Below are 12,102 nucleotides of genomic sequence, written 5' to 3'. Positions count from 1 at the left end.
ACTGTTCTCCTACAGCCGCATTTCTTCCCAGAGAAATCCAGCACATCAGCTTTCTCCCTCCTTACAGAACCTACGGATGGTTTATTACCTCCCTGGAGTGGGCGAGAGATCCTTCCCTGAAGGCACTGGGAGGAGACGGTTGAAAGGGGTTGGGGGAAGAAAAGTCGCCAGCCTTTCTGACGCTGGAATGTAAATAGTGTTTTGCAAAAGAGCCATTTATCAGTGAAATTATAGAATCTGTTTGAAGATTCCCCTGGAGGACGCGCTAAAAAGATGGCTTGTATGGAACTTAACGAGAGGTTTCCTGCAACATGCCTAGGCTTCGTGTAGGCAGGAGCACTTTGCTGAGAATTAAATCCGCGTTGGAAATGTTAATAAATGCAGACACATGTTCTTGTTTGTAGGACGCGCTGTGCCTCCTTTATTTATTTCCTTCATTTTATTCTTCTGGATGTAGCTACAGTGCCAGCCCCTTTGCCTGACACATCCCTGGGGAAAAAGTTGCCGTCTCTCTTATTTCCATCCCTTGGGCTGTTCTGCAGTCCTTTAAGCCTATTGTACTGCTGTCGAGCCTCTAGCCAGGAAGCACAAAGGTAACTGCAGGGGACTCGATGATTTAGTTTCTGGGCAGATATCAGCTTTCATCGAGGACTGAAACAAAGAACGAGGGGTATAGACTCAAGACTAGCTGAGGCAAAACTTTCCTTCTAATCAAGGCTGCGGAAAGGATTCCCCCATCTGCTCTGCTAGCAGAAGGATGGAAGGGAACCAGGACTGGTTTCCAAGCAGAGATATCCACCTGGATTGAATCTCCCTTTCCCATGGCTGAAGCCCCAGGTGCATCCCATATGGAACAGCTGATCAGGTGTTTCTGCTGGAATAAACAAAAGATGCTCTCCAGCACAGGAACAATTGAAAAAATAAAGTAAATTTTCTTCCTCACTGGAAGAAAAGCTAAACAGAGTCATCAGCCTTCCACAGCCCTAATCTTTGCTGTGACTCAGACCAGCACCTTGGCCCATTGGTACCCTCAGATAAACCCTGTGAACTGCCTGAAAGACTGAAGCCAGCACTAGAAGATGGCCTGTCCCTTGCATCTCTTTCTAGGAGACGAACACATCCCAGTGAATTCATTCAAATATTATCTATTTATTTCCTCCTTTTTCTATTCTGGCAGCTCCACTAGGAAAGAGTTTGGCCTGATTTCCAGAACATAGTAGGTGCTAAAAGCTCTACAGATCTCTGCTGAGGTGCTCAGCTTCCTTGAAAAGCAGATATTTCTATTTCAGATCCCGAATCAAGCATTCATAGGAATCCCTTTGTTCTGTAGGGAAATTCAAGTCCAACTGAATCAAACATGCATTTAAAAGAAATAAGATATAGCTTCTAAGAATCTATAAAAATTATACCCTCATTTCTACACAGCAGTCTGCCAAGCGTCCCTTGCCCCCTCCCCACACAGCAGTGCATGGAGTAAAAGGCTACAGAAGGCTCACCTTGGCCCCTCCATATATTACATTTAGTATCTGCCTCCTAATCTGTCCCCTCCTCTACAACTGCATTTGGCTAATCTTCCACACAGACTATTAATTTCATCAGCCCCTTCCCTATCAATTCCATATTAATTACCTTGTCTAGGCAGTTAATATTCTCCCTTTCCTCCCACCTAGCACAGCCATAGTCCTTCAGCATCCCCTTCCCCACAACCCAAATTTTACGGGTGTCTCTGGGCAAACCTCCTCACATCCCTCCTGCAAATGGTGTAATTGATCTCAAGCCCTCTCAGGCTTCAATTTGAAGGAGATTCCTCCCCCCTCCCCGTTTTTCTGCTCCTCTTTGTTGGCCCTATTTATTGTAGAAGGAGGAAGAGATTAATTAACCAGGCCCCCGTGTCTGTCTGAGGGCAGTTCAGCCTGACTCACGGGCCGAGTAAAATCCAGGAAAGCCAATGATTGAAGCTCAGCCTTGGAACTAATCTTTTTTTCAGTTCATATTATTCTCCCTTTCTGTAATTTAATTTACAATATAATTTCATATTCCTGCTCTAAAGCAGGAGAACTTCTCTCTTTTTATGTACATATATTTTTTTACCCTGCCAGGTTGGATTTGTGTCTGATTTTATTTTATTTTGTTAAACAAGGAGGCTGAAGCCACTTTGTTTCCTTGAATAGAGCAGGAGGATAAATCATTGCTGGGGATGTGCTGAGGCATCTTTCCAAACTGCGGATCTTAAGAGCGGATGGAAGAAAGTGTTTTAATCAGGCATTTTGGCACCTGAGCCTGAAGGAGGAATTGGCCTTTGAATGTTTGGTGTATTATATCCATTGAAGTATATTACACCACATTAACGAGTATTGATTTTATTATTCCTTCTGGAGCTGGGAGAAATATTTACAGGTGTGTGAAACTGCTGAAGAGGTCAGAGACCTTTATTACTTTATTAACTAGTTCTTTTCTAATGAGATTCTGGTTCACAACTGGGAATCGGAGTCCACAGCAAAGTACAAATAAACAGCACTAACAGTGACCACAAACTAGTGGCAAGCAGACACTGAACAGGGGGTCTTGTGGCCCTTCCAAATGGCTTTTCATTGCATTTTCCAGGTCTTTCACAACCAGAATAAATTCTGCAAGGAAAAGAGCTGTGAATTGAGTTGGTGTGCTCTGGATGAATAGTGAAAAAGAATGAGCCACCCCACCTCTTTTTTTTTCGGTATACCATATTCTGTCTTTGCCTAAAGCTTTGCAATATCTGTTTGCTGTTCAAAATGAAGTTTAATCCCCACCAAAAAGGAAGAAATTAAAAGGAGAACTTTTTTTTTCCATTTAAAAACAATGGAAAAGAATCATGACTTTTTCAAAGCAATCCAGTGCTTTGAAAAAATTGTTCCCAAGTTAGCCCTGGAGGTTCAGGTGAGAAGTTTTTCAGAAAGACTTTTAGAGAGGAGATCACACAATCCTTTAGCTTGCCCTTCTTCTAGCAGCCCTGGGACTTCCTGTCTTGCCTGAAAATCTCTTTATTATGAAGAGATGATTCTTCTAGCAGAGGTCAGTTGTGACATTGTGGTGTGTGATCATCCCTAAGCACCAGTGGTACAAGGAAGGTATTTGTGGCTCAGAAGTCAAATTTCTTCTTTTCACTTTGATGCATATAATAATCATGCCAACTGGGTGAAAGCTATTTATAAATGTGTTTATAAAAACTCTTCTCACAGCCAGCAATACTGCTTCTTCCATTTTTCAGAGGGAATCACTAAAACCATTTCAAACGAGATGGTTCCAGCTAACACCAGCCTTAGGAAAAAGAACCAAGATCACCTTTGTGTAAGCATTGAAATATCTACTGTAGGGGACATTTTCATATCATTGAGGTCAATAGTATTTTTTCTTTTCCAGTGTTCTGGGAATTTCTTTGGTGAGACATATCTGCACTACAAACTGGGTTGAAAGTTTTAAGCATTTGAAATTTTGTAATTGTAACTTTTCTTTGTAAGCAAATTTACTTACTACTTGTTAACTTGCATCCTAACTGCTATAATTCATTCTTGAAATATCAAGAAAATTGTGTTACCATGACTGTCAAAGGAAGAGCAGGTTATATCTTTAAAAGGTCTGATCCATATCTCAATATCAAGATGATCCCTTGGCCATCTTTTTGCCTGGCCACAATAATGCAGCTCCATTTCTGTGACCATGTCACTTCCAACACCTCCGTGCAAGAGGTCTACAAGATCAGCTTTCCCACCAGATTTTATTTGATGGACCCTGCCTCAGGTTCTTGCACTAAACTCAGAATGGGAGTTAGCATCATGCCAAATGGCTTCCATCTCTATTCCACCATCTAGACAATTGATTCATCTCAGGCCAAGCCAGTGACAGGTATATCCATCCATACAAGGACATTTCCCAGGTAGGATGGGCTGCTAAATGAATGCACCAGATTGCAGCTGACACCCATAATGCTGATTTTCCCCTCTCCTTATAATCATAATGGGATCTCAGCAATAGAGATGGATTTGCTAATTTCCATCTCCTCTCACTTTCTCCTTTAATCACTGTCAGGCATAAATTAATTTCTGTTTAAAGAGCTTTCAGGTAGAGATTCTGTCATTGCATAGAGCACTTAAAGGTCGTAAATCAGGGTAATCCCAGAACATTTCTTTTCCAATCTGAGATTTCTAAGCATGTAAATATGAGTCATCCAAGCAATGTCGCAGGCCTTTTACTTGGGGTAGGGAAGAGAAGGAAGAAAGTTGAACTCTTAGTGTGGGACTTTCAAAAGCAAGGTGAAAGCTGCTACTAAGTCACTCAAGTGCTGCTTCTTAAATTCCCTTCTCAGGCCCATATTTATCCCGCCTCTGTCAAACAACAAATGTAAGAGTACAGTATTGTACTTGTGTCCATTGAAAATGGAGAGAGCAGACTGTCCAGCCGACGGTTCAGCCCTTGCAAGACCTAAATTGCCACCTAGAGGACCCTGTTTTTCTTCACTGCTTCCAAGGCTGACTGTACTTCTCAAATAAGGTGGTTTAAAGGTATCTAAATGTAGGCAGAGTGTATCTGAACTCGAGCATGCTGTGCTGAAGATATAGGCTGGGGGAAAGCAGTAAGCTCTCTTAACTAAACCAGAAGGAGTAAAATCATTAAGAAAAGATATCATTTTTTTAGAAAAATGATAGTGAATAAATTATCATTCCTTTTCATTAAAAATTCAGTGGAGATGAAACTGTGTGTGGTGATAATGAGCAAATGTTTATATTTGCAGAGAAGTGTAACTGCATAGATGGAAAGTTATTGATTTATCCACAGCTTTAATATATTTTGTGCAGCTACTTGGATGGATGTCTGTCCAGCTGGCTGCACACCTAGCAAAGGAAGAGTTGTCACGTCCTGAAAAATGGGTACAACTCATTAAAAATTATTTCCTGAGGAAATTTAAACTATTTTTTACCGTGTGCTATACAGTTATTCTTTTAAGAGAAGCAAATCTAAAGACAGCATCTATGTCATTTTCTCCTACTCCTGAGTTTTCAAACAACAGAAGAGATAGGGAAAAAAATCCCACAAACCTTTCCTCAATGTTTCAGTTTGTCTGAAAGTTACTTTTCATCAACAAAAACACTGACATTAAAAATTGCTCTCCAATTTTTTAGTTTATCCATTTTTTAAATTCTCACCATAGACAAGTTATTTATTCACTTACACCATCACCAACACTTACTAGCAGGAGGTTGCGGGAACACAGAAATGCCCGAGATGATTTCCCCACCACCACCCCTACACCATCAGGTTGGTATCCCATGTGTCTCCCCTTCAGAAGGCCTGTTTTTTTCCAGCCCAGCCATCCTTGGTTTTCTACCCTCTGGATTTCTAGACCTTCCCTTTCAGTAGACCCTCTCCCTTCTTTCCTTCTCCATTAGTGTCTCTATCCACCGAGTCTCCATGGCCCAGGCCACCCTCATCTTGCAGGATATGAGGACACTGCCTCAACCTCCCAAGCTGTGCCCAACGGCAAGGCCCTCCCCTTTCCCCACCAGTATTGTCTTTAAGTGTTTTCAAACGATGCAGTTTCCAGGCTCCCAGGCAGCCAGTTGGCACTTTTTCAAATGAGCCACTGAATGGCAAATGCAGAGATACACTGGGATAAAATGAGCTCCTCTTATTGATTTTCCAAACCAATATGGCACTGACGCTGCCTCTTTGTGCCATTTTCCTCCTCTGCCAGGAGGCATTCACACCCCTTCCATCATTTTAATTAGACATTACACCTGACACAAATGCCAAGTTGATTAACCTTAAAGGAGCTGAATAGGTTCTCTGATCGTTAACACGGGGCCCCTGACACACTATAACTCATGCTAACATGTGCTGTTGCACAAACTCACAGCTTCTTCAGCTCACTCTCCAAAGCCACAATGCAATGTAATAACATCTACAGAGAGCTTTTTATGAGACTGTCTCACATAATAATGCTATAAAAGCAAGATTTAAAAGATGGATTGCCCTGGACTCCACAGACTTCACTTTTTAACGTTTACATAAATGCACCTTTTCTACGGTGTTTTCAGATAACAGGCCTTCCCAAGTCATGGAAGTCAAGGCAACCATCAGCTTCCCCTTCCCCCAGAAGCGTCTCTCAGCAGGAAGCAGAGTGCTCTGGTGGGATTCTTCTGCCACTTCCCCAGCTCCACCTTTGCTCGGATGGGGGACAGGAGGCACAAAGCAGCATGCAAAGACTCATTTGCTACAACCATAGCCCTCCCGTGAATTCCTCATTTGTAGGAAAAGTCTCTGGTGTGAACAGAATCCATCCAGCCTTAACGTGCCTTTGTTATACCACACTAAAGACAAAAGGAGAAACATGAAGTTGTGATATGTTTAAGAGCGTTGCCAGAGGAACTGTTTTCCTGCTCAGACGTGACTCCCTGCTCTGTGCAGCTACACGCTTGAATTTGCCCATGACTGGGATAAGCCTAAATCAGCCACTGGCTGACATCGCCCAAGTACAACTGAATCATTGCAACCTAGACAAGAGAAACCATTATTTGCACGAATTTCATTCTACACCTGTCAGCCTCAGAGAAGGAAAGTAGCCCAAGCTGCAGCAGTGCCAGGCTTCCTGGTTCAGCTCTGCCGTTTGGTGGCATATGAAGGCTGACTCTCAGCTATGGGTGTGACATTATCCAGGATTTTCCTGCCCTCACGTCAGTCAAACCAGATTCCACTTTTGGAAACAGCAAGAGGAGAGCTGATCCTTCTTTGCCAACAACAGAAGGAGGAGGGATAAGAGACTGTGAACTTCTCTACCTATCTGTGTTGGAGCAGGGAATAAGCTGGGGGGGGGTGTGTGTGAAGTGATTTGGTATGGCTTAATTGATCTGGGGTGAGGAGATACTCCTCACTGAGCAAGCAGAGCTCCACTGAGATTGAGAAATTGCTGGAGATGTATGAATTCTGACGAGATCCCCCGTTAGTTAATCGGCAGCACTGATTTTGCTGTGCCTTCCTCTTTCACTTGTTTGTTTATCTTTGCCCTGCATTAAAACCTGTCAAGCCTGCAAACAAGACAATGTTTTTTGATTAGGCTGCTCAACTGACAATAAACCAGGGCTGGGAGAATTCCCACTGCCAGTAAAGCAGAAAGCAGGTGTGTGATCCTATCAGGATACAGCTAAGGTACATCGTTAGGAAAGGAACTTTCTGGATTGCTTGAAGATGTCCGCAATACCAGCTCGATGCTGCCTTGAGCATCATCTTAAGTCCAGAGTTCCCCACTAGCTGTCTGTCTCCACTGTGAATGGAAAGTGCACAAGCATGGATCTCATGCTTAAGTCCAGCCCTAACTTCACATCCTGCACGCATACACAGAGCGCAGTCCCAAGGCAGCAAGGACTTTGTGTTATACTTTGTGGTTTATCTATCTGCATTTTGGAAATAGAATGGCTTTGTTCATGCCTTTCAAAAAACTGCTGACGATCCAAACTCAGACATTAGCAGGCAAGACAGGCTTCTGCTATGAAGCCTGGGATGTATAAGGATGAGACAGAGCTGATCCACTGTCAGGATCTCCTCATTGTTACTCCACATGCTCTCCCTGGCATCAAAGCTGTCTTGCTGGACCCTTGTGCACAGGACTCCACCTGCTAAGCAGTGGGGAGATGGACAGAAGATGACAGTCTTCTGCTGCTTTCATGTCCTGGCTTCTTCAAGGTCTGTCCAGGTCTACCTCCTAGGCAAGGAAGCAATGAATCATACACTTCAAATTTGAAAAAGCCTGCTGCCATCTTGCATGGCAGCCCAGCAGAATGGAGGGAGATGGAGAGGGTGGCCACAGCTGGCTGCTGAGCAGCTTTCCTTTGAATTCCTTCTCCGCACCAGGAAGGCAGATGTCTTGCCAAGCTGAACGAGCACAAGTGGAAAACAGTGAACACAAACACATCTGTGGCGGTGTCAGGCACAGGAAGATGTTGGTGGTGTAAGATGACAATATTGCTCAACCCTCTTTCCACTAAGAGTAATGGAGCTACATTCTCCAGGCATCAGCAGAGAGGGAGAAAGAAAAATTGCCACGTAGCCTGGGGGATAGCTCAGGCTGGTAGATATCAGAAGGGCTCAGTTGTACTTAACAGGCCTTGTACTGCACCTACCTGCCTTACCACCAAGCTAGAGCTCCCCTGAGCAAATGGGGAAGTTGAAGGATGGACAGGAGTATGTCAAAAGGCTGGTGTTGCACAGGGGCAGAGAGACAGACCTGTGACGTGGGGGGAGAGGAGGGGCTGAGGAATAACCAGTCATAGGATTTGCTTGCATTTGCCTGAGTCTCCTTGTGTTGGTTTGCATGAGTGTGCGACACAGGACAACAGCTAAACTCCGACCAGGAATCATTTGTCCTGAAGGACTCCTGATTATGTCTTCTCTGGAGAGACAGGAAGCATGGAAGTGATCATATATCCTTTATGCAGGCCAGGTATTTTCCTTCATGGAGAACAGCTCCATCTTTCAGTTCTCTCCTCCACTCAGACAGCCTGCTGCAGAAAGCCTCCTTCTTTCCCCTATTTGCATAAGTGATGGTGCAGCCATCCTAATTATCAAGGGAATCCACTGCTCCCCCCCTCCCAGCACCTCCCCCTAGCTGCTGCTCTTTCCCTGCTACGGGTTTTGCTGGCAGATGGAACTGGAGCCTCCTCAGCCCACTGGCTCTTCCTTGAAGAGGAAGAAAGTGACAGCCCTGCAGGCAGCCGAAAGCGGCCGAACCATGGCAGCATGACTAATCCGTCAGTTGGTAACATCCCAAAGGCCAGTATCAAGGTTGTGCTCGTACAGCCAGCTTTGCTGGGGGAAAAAGGGTGCCGAGTATGGACCGAGGGGGTTGCATTATTGCCCTCACATGGATCCAGTATGCCCCCCACACACTGCTGAGCTGTGCAAGCTGCCTGTTAAGTCCCTCCTTTTGTACTGCAATCTAAGGTTCAGGGAAAGTTAGCTCTGAAGCATCCAGTTGGGGGGTAACCAGACAGCAAGGATATTAGCAAGCTCATACATATGGAACGATGACCTTACCAGCTCCACTCAGTGTTCGTTCTGCAAATCAGATATGATTTGCAATCAGCCATGGCCATGCTTTTCTCCATTTCACCCTCAAGTCCTGTCCTTATAGCACTGCTTACATATGTTTTTACCCATGTTTTTTGATTTATCTGTCCTACTTCTATCCCCATAACCCACTACCTCAGCAATTAGCAGTTACCCATAATGCCTTTTCTGCCAGATATCTCTTGCTTTGTTTGTGTTAGGATTGGGTCTTTCATGCAAAGGAAGACGTATTTCATAGTGTTATTTGTCTGTCTGTAACAAGGTTGCTAGCAAAGTCCAGACAAGTCCAACTGCAGCCATAGCAAGGCCTGTTTAGCATGGTCCAGTCTGTACGTAACTTGTTTTTTATGTACATAGCATCAGATGGTCTACCCATGTGATCATCTTTTTCTGTATGCCTGGAAATGCTCCAAAGAGCTGACTGACCAATTGGGATTATAGACAAGAGTGAGTTTAGTTATAGTCCCTGGGGGAAAATGACGCCTGTGTGGAAGGAAATAGGATAGGGGAGATGAAAATAGTCTATCAGGAAAGCAAGCCAAAAACCTGCCAGAATACCAAGCAAAATGCAAGACAGCCTTCTCCCTTACTCCAACCCCATGGGCTCCAGCATCCCACAAGCCATCAGCTGAGCTGTCAGTACACAGTCAGCAATTCTAGGACATCCATTTCAAGACCCAGAGCTGCAAAACATGAAAGCCAAATTTGGGGGTATGGAACAGAATGGGGGAGGATGGCAACCACGTCCATTTCAGATGGTGCAAGGATAGACTAAGCACCTCCTCCCCTGTCCTGGCCAAGGCTCTTTCCCACATTGGACTCCTGGTTCTGCTCTGAAAGGACACCAGCAGAGGAAGTCAACCACCCCTTCTCACAGCAACCTTTGCATATGGACTTCCCTGGGCATAGATCCAGGGCTGAACTGAACCTAATTAATGTTTTAAGGCTGCAGGGAGCTTGCACCTCATTCGTATTTAGAGACCTGGCTCCTGGATCTGTGCTCAGAGATCACCCTCTGTTCTACCTCCTTGTTAGATCTGTTTTGTCATTTTCTACTTGCTCACTTCCTTCTCCCAGTCACCATCACAGTTGGATCTGACATGCCCCATCTGTAAATATCCCGATCCAGCCTCTCCAGGGTGGACACATAAACGTTCACAGCTCCAGCCGGGGAAGAGCTAAAATCCCTCCTGCAGATGGATTCCACAAGAGTCTTTCACCAGGCCCTTGTGCCACAAACACTAGCCAGATGGCCTCACCACACGGTGTCCCACCACATTTTGTAAGTAGCAAAGGTGCCAATTATCTCTTCCTTCCCTGCTTTGAAATCCTCACTCTCCCCACAACACATACACTCTTTCAGTTGTCCTGCTTTCCACATTCCAGGTTGGCAATTAGAATCTGCAACCTCTGAGCTTCTCCGCAAACTGATGAGCTGCTAAAAATACAGCCCCTGCAGGCACCCATTCAACTTCTATTTCTGTATTTTTTATTATTTATTTTTTTACTTTTACTTTTTTTTAACCAATTTGAGATGAACAAAGCACTTCAACAAAGGGAAGGAGAAAACGCTGTGATTGTGAAGATGGATTGCTGCCATTTACTTTCTTCATTTTAATTATACAAAGTCATCACTTAGTGGGGAGCCTCAGGATAGGAAAAGAGAGCACAAAGCAGTTACCATATCCCCCCTCTTTACTTCACTATGCTCCATTTTAAAGCTTCCTCTGACATCCTGGCAACAATATCTGAACTAGCACTTCCATACTCTTAAATCCTTCCACATTTTATAGGTGACTCACCTGCTGTGTCTTCAACCTGGAAAGCCCCAAGGGTCCCAGTCCTCCTTGTAAAATCATAATGGACCAGCAGGAACAAGCAGGCTCTCCACTCCTCCCAAAGCTACCCACCATCACTCCCCAGTCCCCTTGCAAGGGGGGATGGACAGCTTGTTTATAAACTTCTCCTAACCAATCCTCTCCTGTCACCTCCTAAATCAGCTCCAGCTGGGAGCTGAGGTTGGAAACAACTAAGAAGCTTCAGGACAATTAAGAAGTTCAAGGTAGAAAAGTACAAGTCGGTGTCTCAGTAAGGCTAGGAAGCACGACTGCCTCCCTTTTGTCTTTGCTATTAACTCACTCTGCCACTGGGGCAAGTAATATTCCCTTTACTGAATCCCTGTTGGCAGACTAATAATCAGTTAATTCCCCTGAAGTACTATGTGTTATTCAGACTGGCATCCGTGGCTTGGCTAATGACAAGTGTTTTGGAGGAAGCTATCAAACTGAAGCATCGGAACCCACAAGCTGGAGCGTCCAAGGAGGCTGCTGCCCGGCACAGACAGGAGTGATGTGTTCACCTCTCGACCACTGCAGGTCTCAGCCTCACGGACACCGATTTCAGTCTAACTCAGTAGTCTTGCAGAGGCTGAGGGCAGCTGCTGCCCTCCCTGTCCTGCAACAAGGCAGTGACATCTGAAAAATGACAGCATGCCATTGGAATGACTGAGCAGAGATCATAGCAAAATCACTGTCTTGCTGGACGCAAAAACATTCAGTATGGGCTTTCCAGCAGGACACACTTGCCACCAGTGGCACTTCTGCCACTCTTTGGGCCATTCTTGCTTGTGTGAACCACTCAGGCTTAGTTCAGAGGATCAAGAGAGCTCCTTGTGCCCCATCAGAGCACTTGTGCAGACAGCAATCACTTTTGATGGGGTCGTTTCTGATGCCAGCATTCCCAAATCCGTGAGCTCTTTTACTCTCATATGGTTGCAGCAAACTGTCTGGTTTTGGGGGACTGAGGGGAATTCAGCCCTTTCTCCCTTTTAACCCTGCCATTCCTCAGGAATGACCCCAGCTCCTCACTACAAAATGTTCCTCAAATAAATTCTCTCATTTGTGGTTCCCATAGCTGCCCGAGATGTTTCTGGTGGGCCAAAACGGCTTCATCATCTTTGCCCAAGATTTCAGCTCCATCTTTGCCTTCTTAAAAGTTTGGACTTTCCTC

At 44.8% G+C, this 12,102-nt stretch overlaps 1 long non-coding RNA gene across 1 annotated transcript; it reads right to left on the bottom strand.

Annotated features, from left to right (window-relative positions):
- Window positions 1–478: 478 nt before the first annotated feature.
- Window positions 479–10,941, bottom strand: LOC127023537 (uncharacterized). Its single transcript, XR_007767457.1, has 3 exons — window positions 10,896–10,941; window positions 800–874; window positions 479–651 (listed from the first exon to the last, which is right to left on the bottom strand). It is a non-coding gene; the product is annotated as an uncharacterized LOC127023537 (long non-coding RNA).
- Window positions 10,942–12,102: the final 1,161 nt, after the last annotated feature.

The sequence above is a fragment of the Gymnogyps californianus genome, chromosome 18 (genome assembly GCF_018139145.2).
Source record: "Gymnogyps californianus isolate 813 chromosome 18, ASM1813914v2, whole genome shotgun sequence".
Classification (NCBI taxonomy): Eukaryota; Metazoa; Chordata; class Aves; order Accipitriformes; family Cathartidae; genus Gymnogyps; species Gymnogyps californianus.
This window is presented reverse-complemented; position numbering and strand designations above follow the sequence as displayed.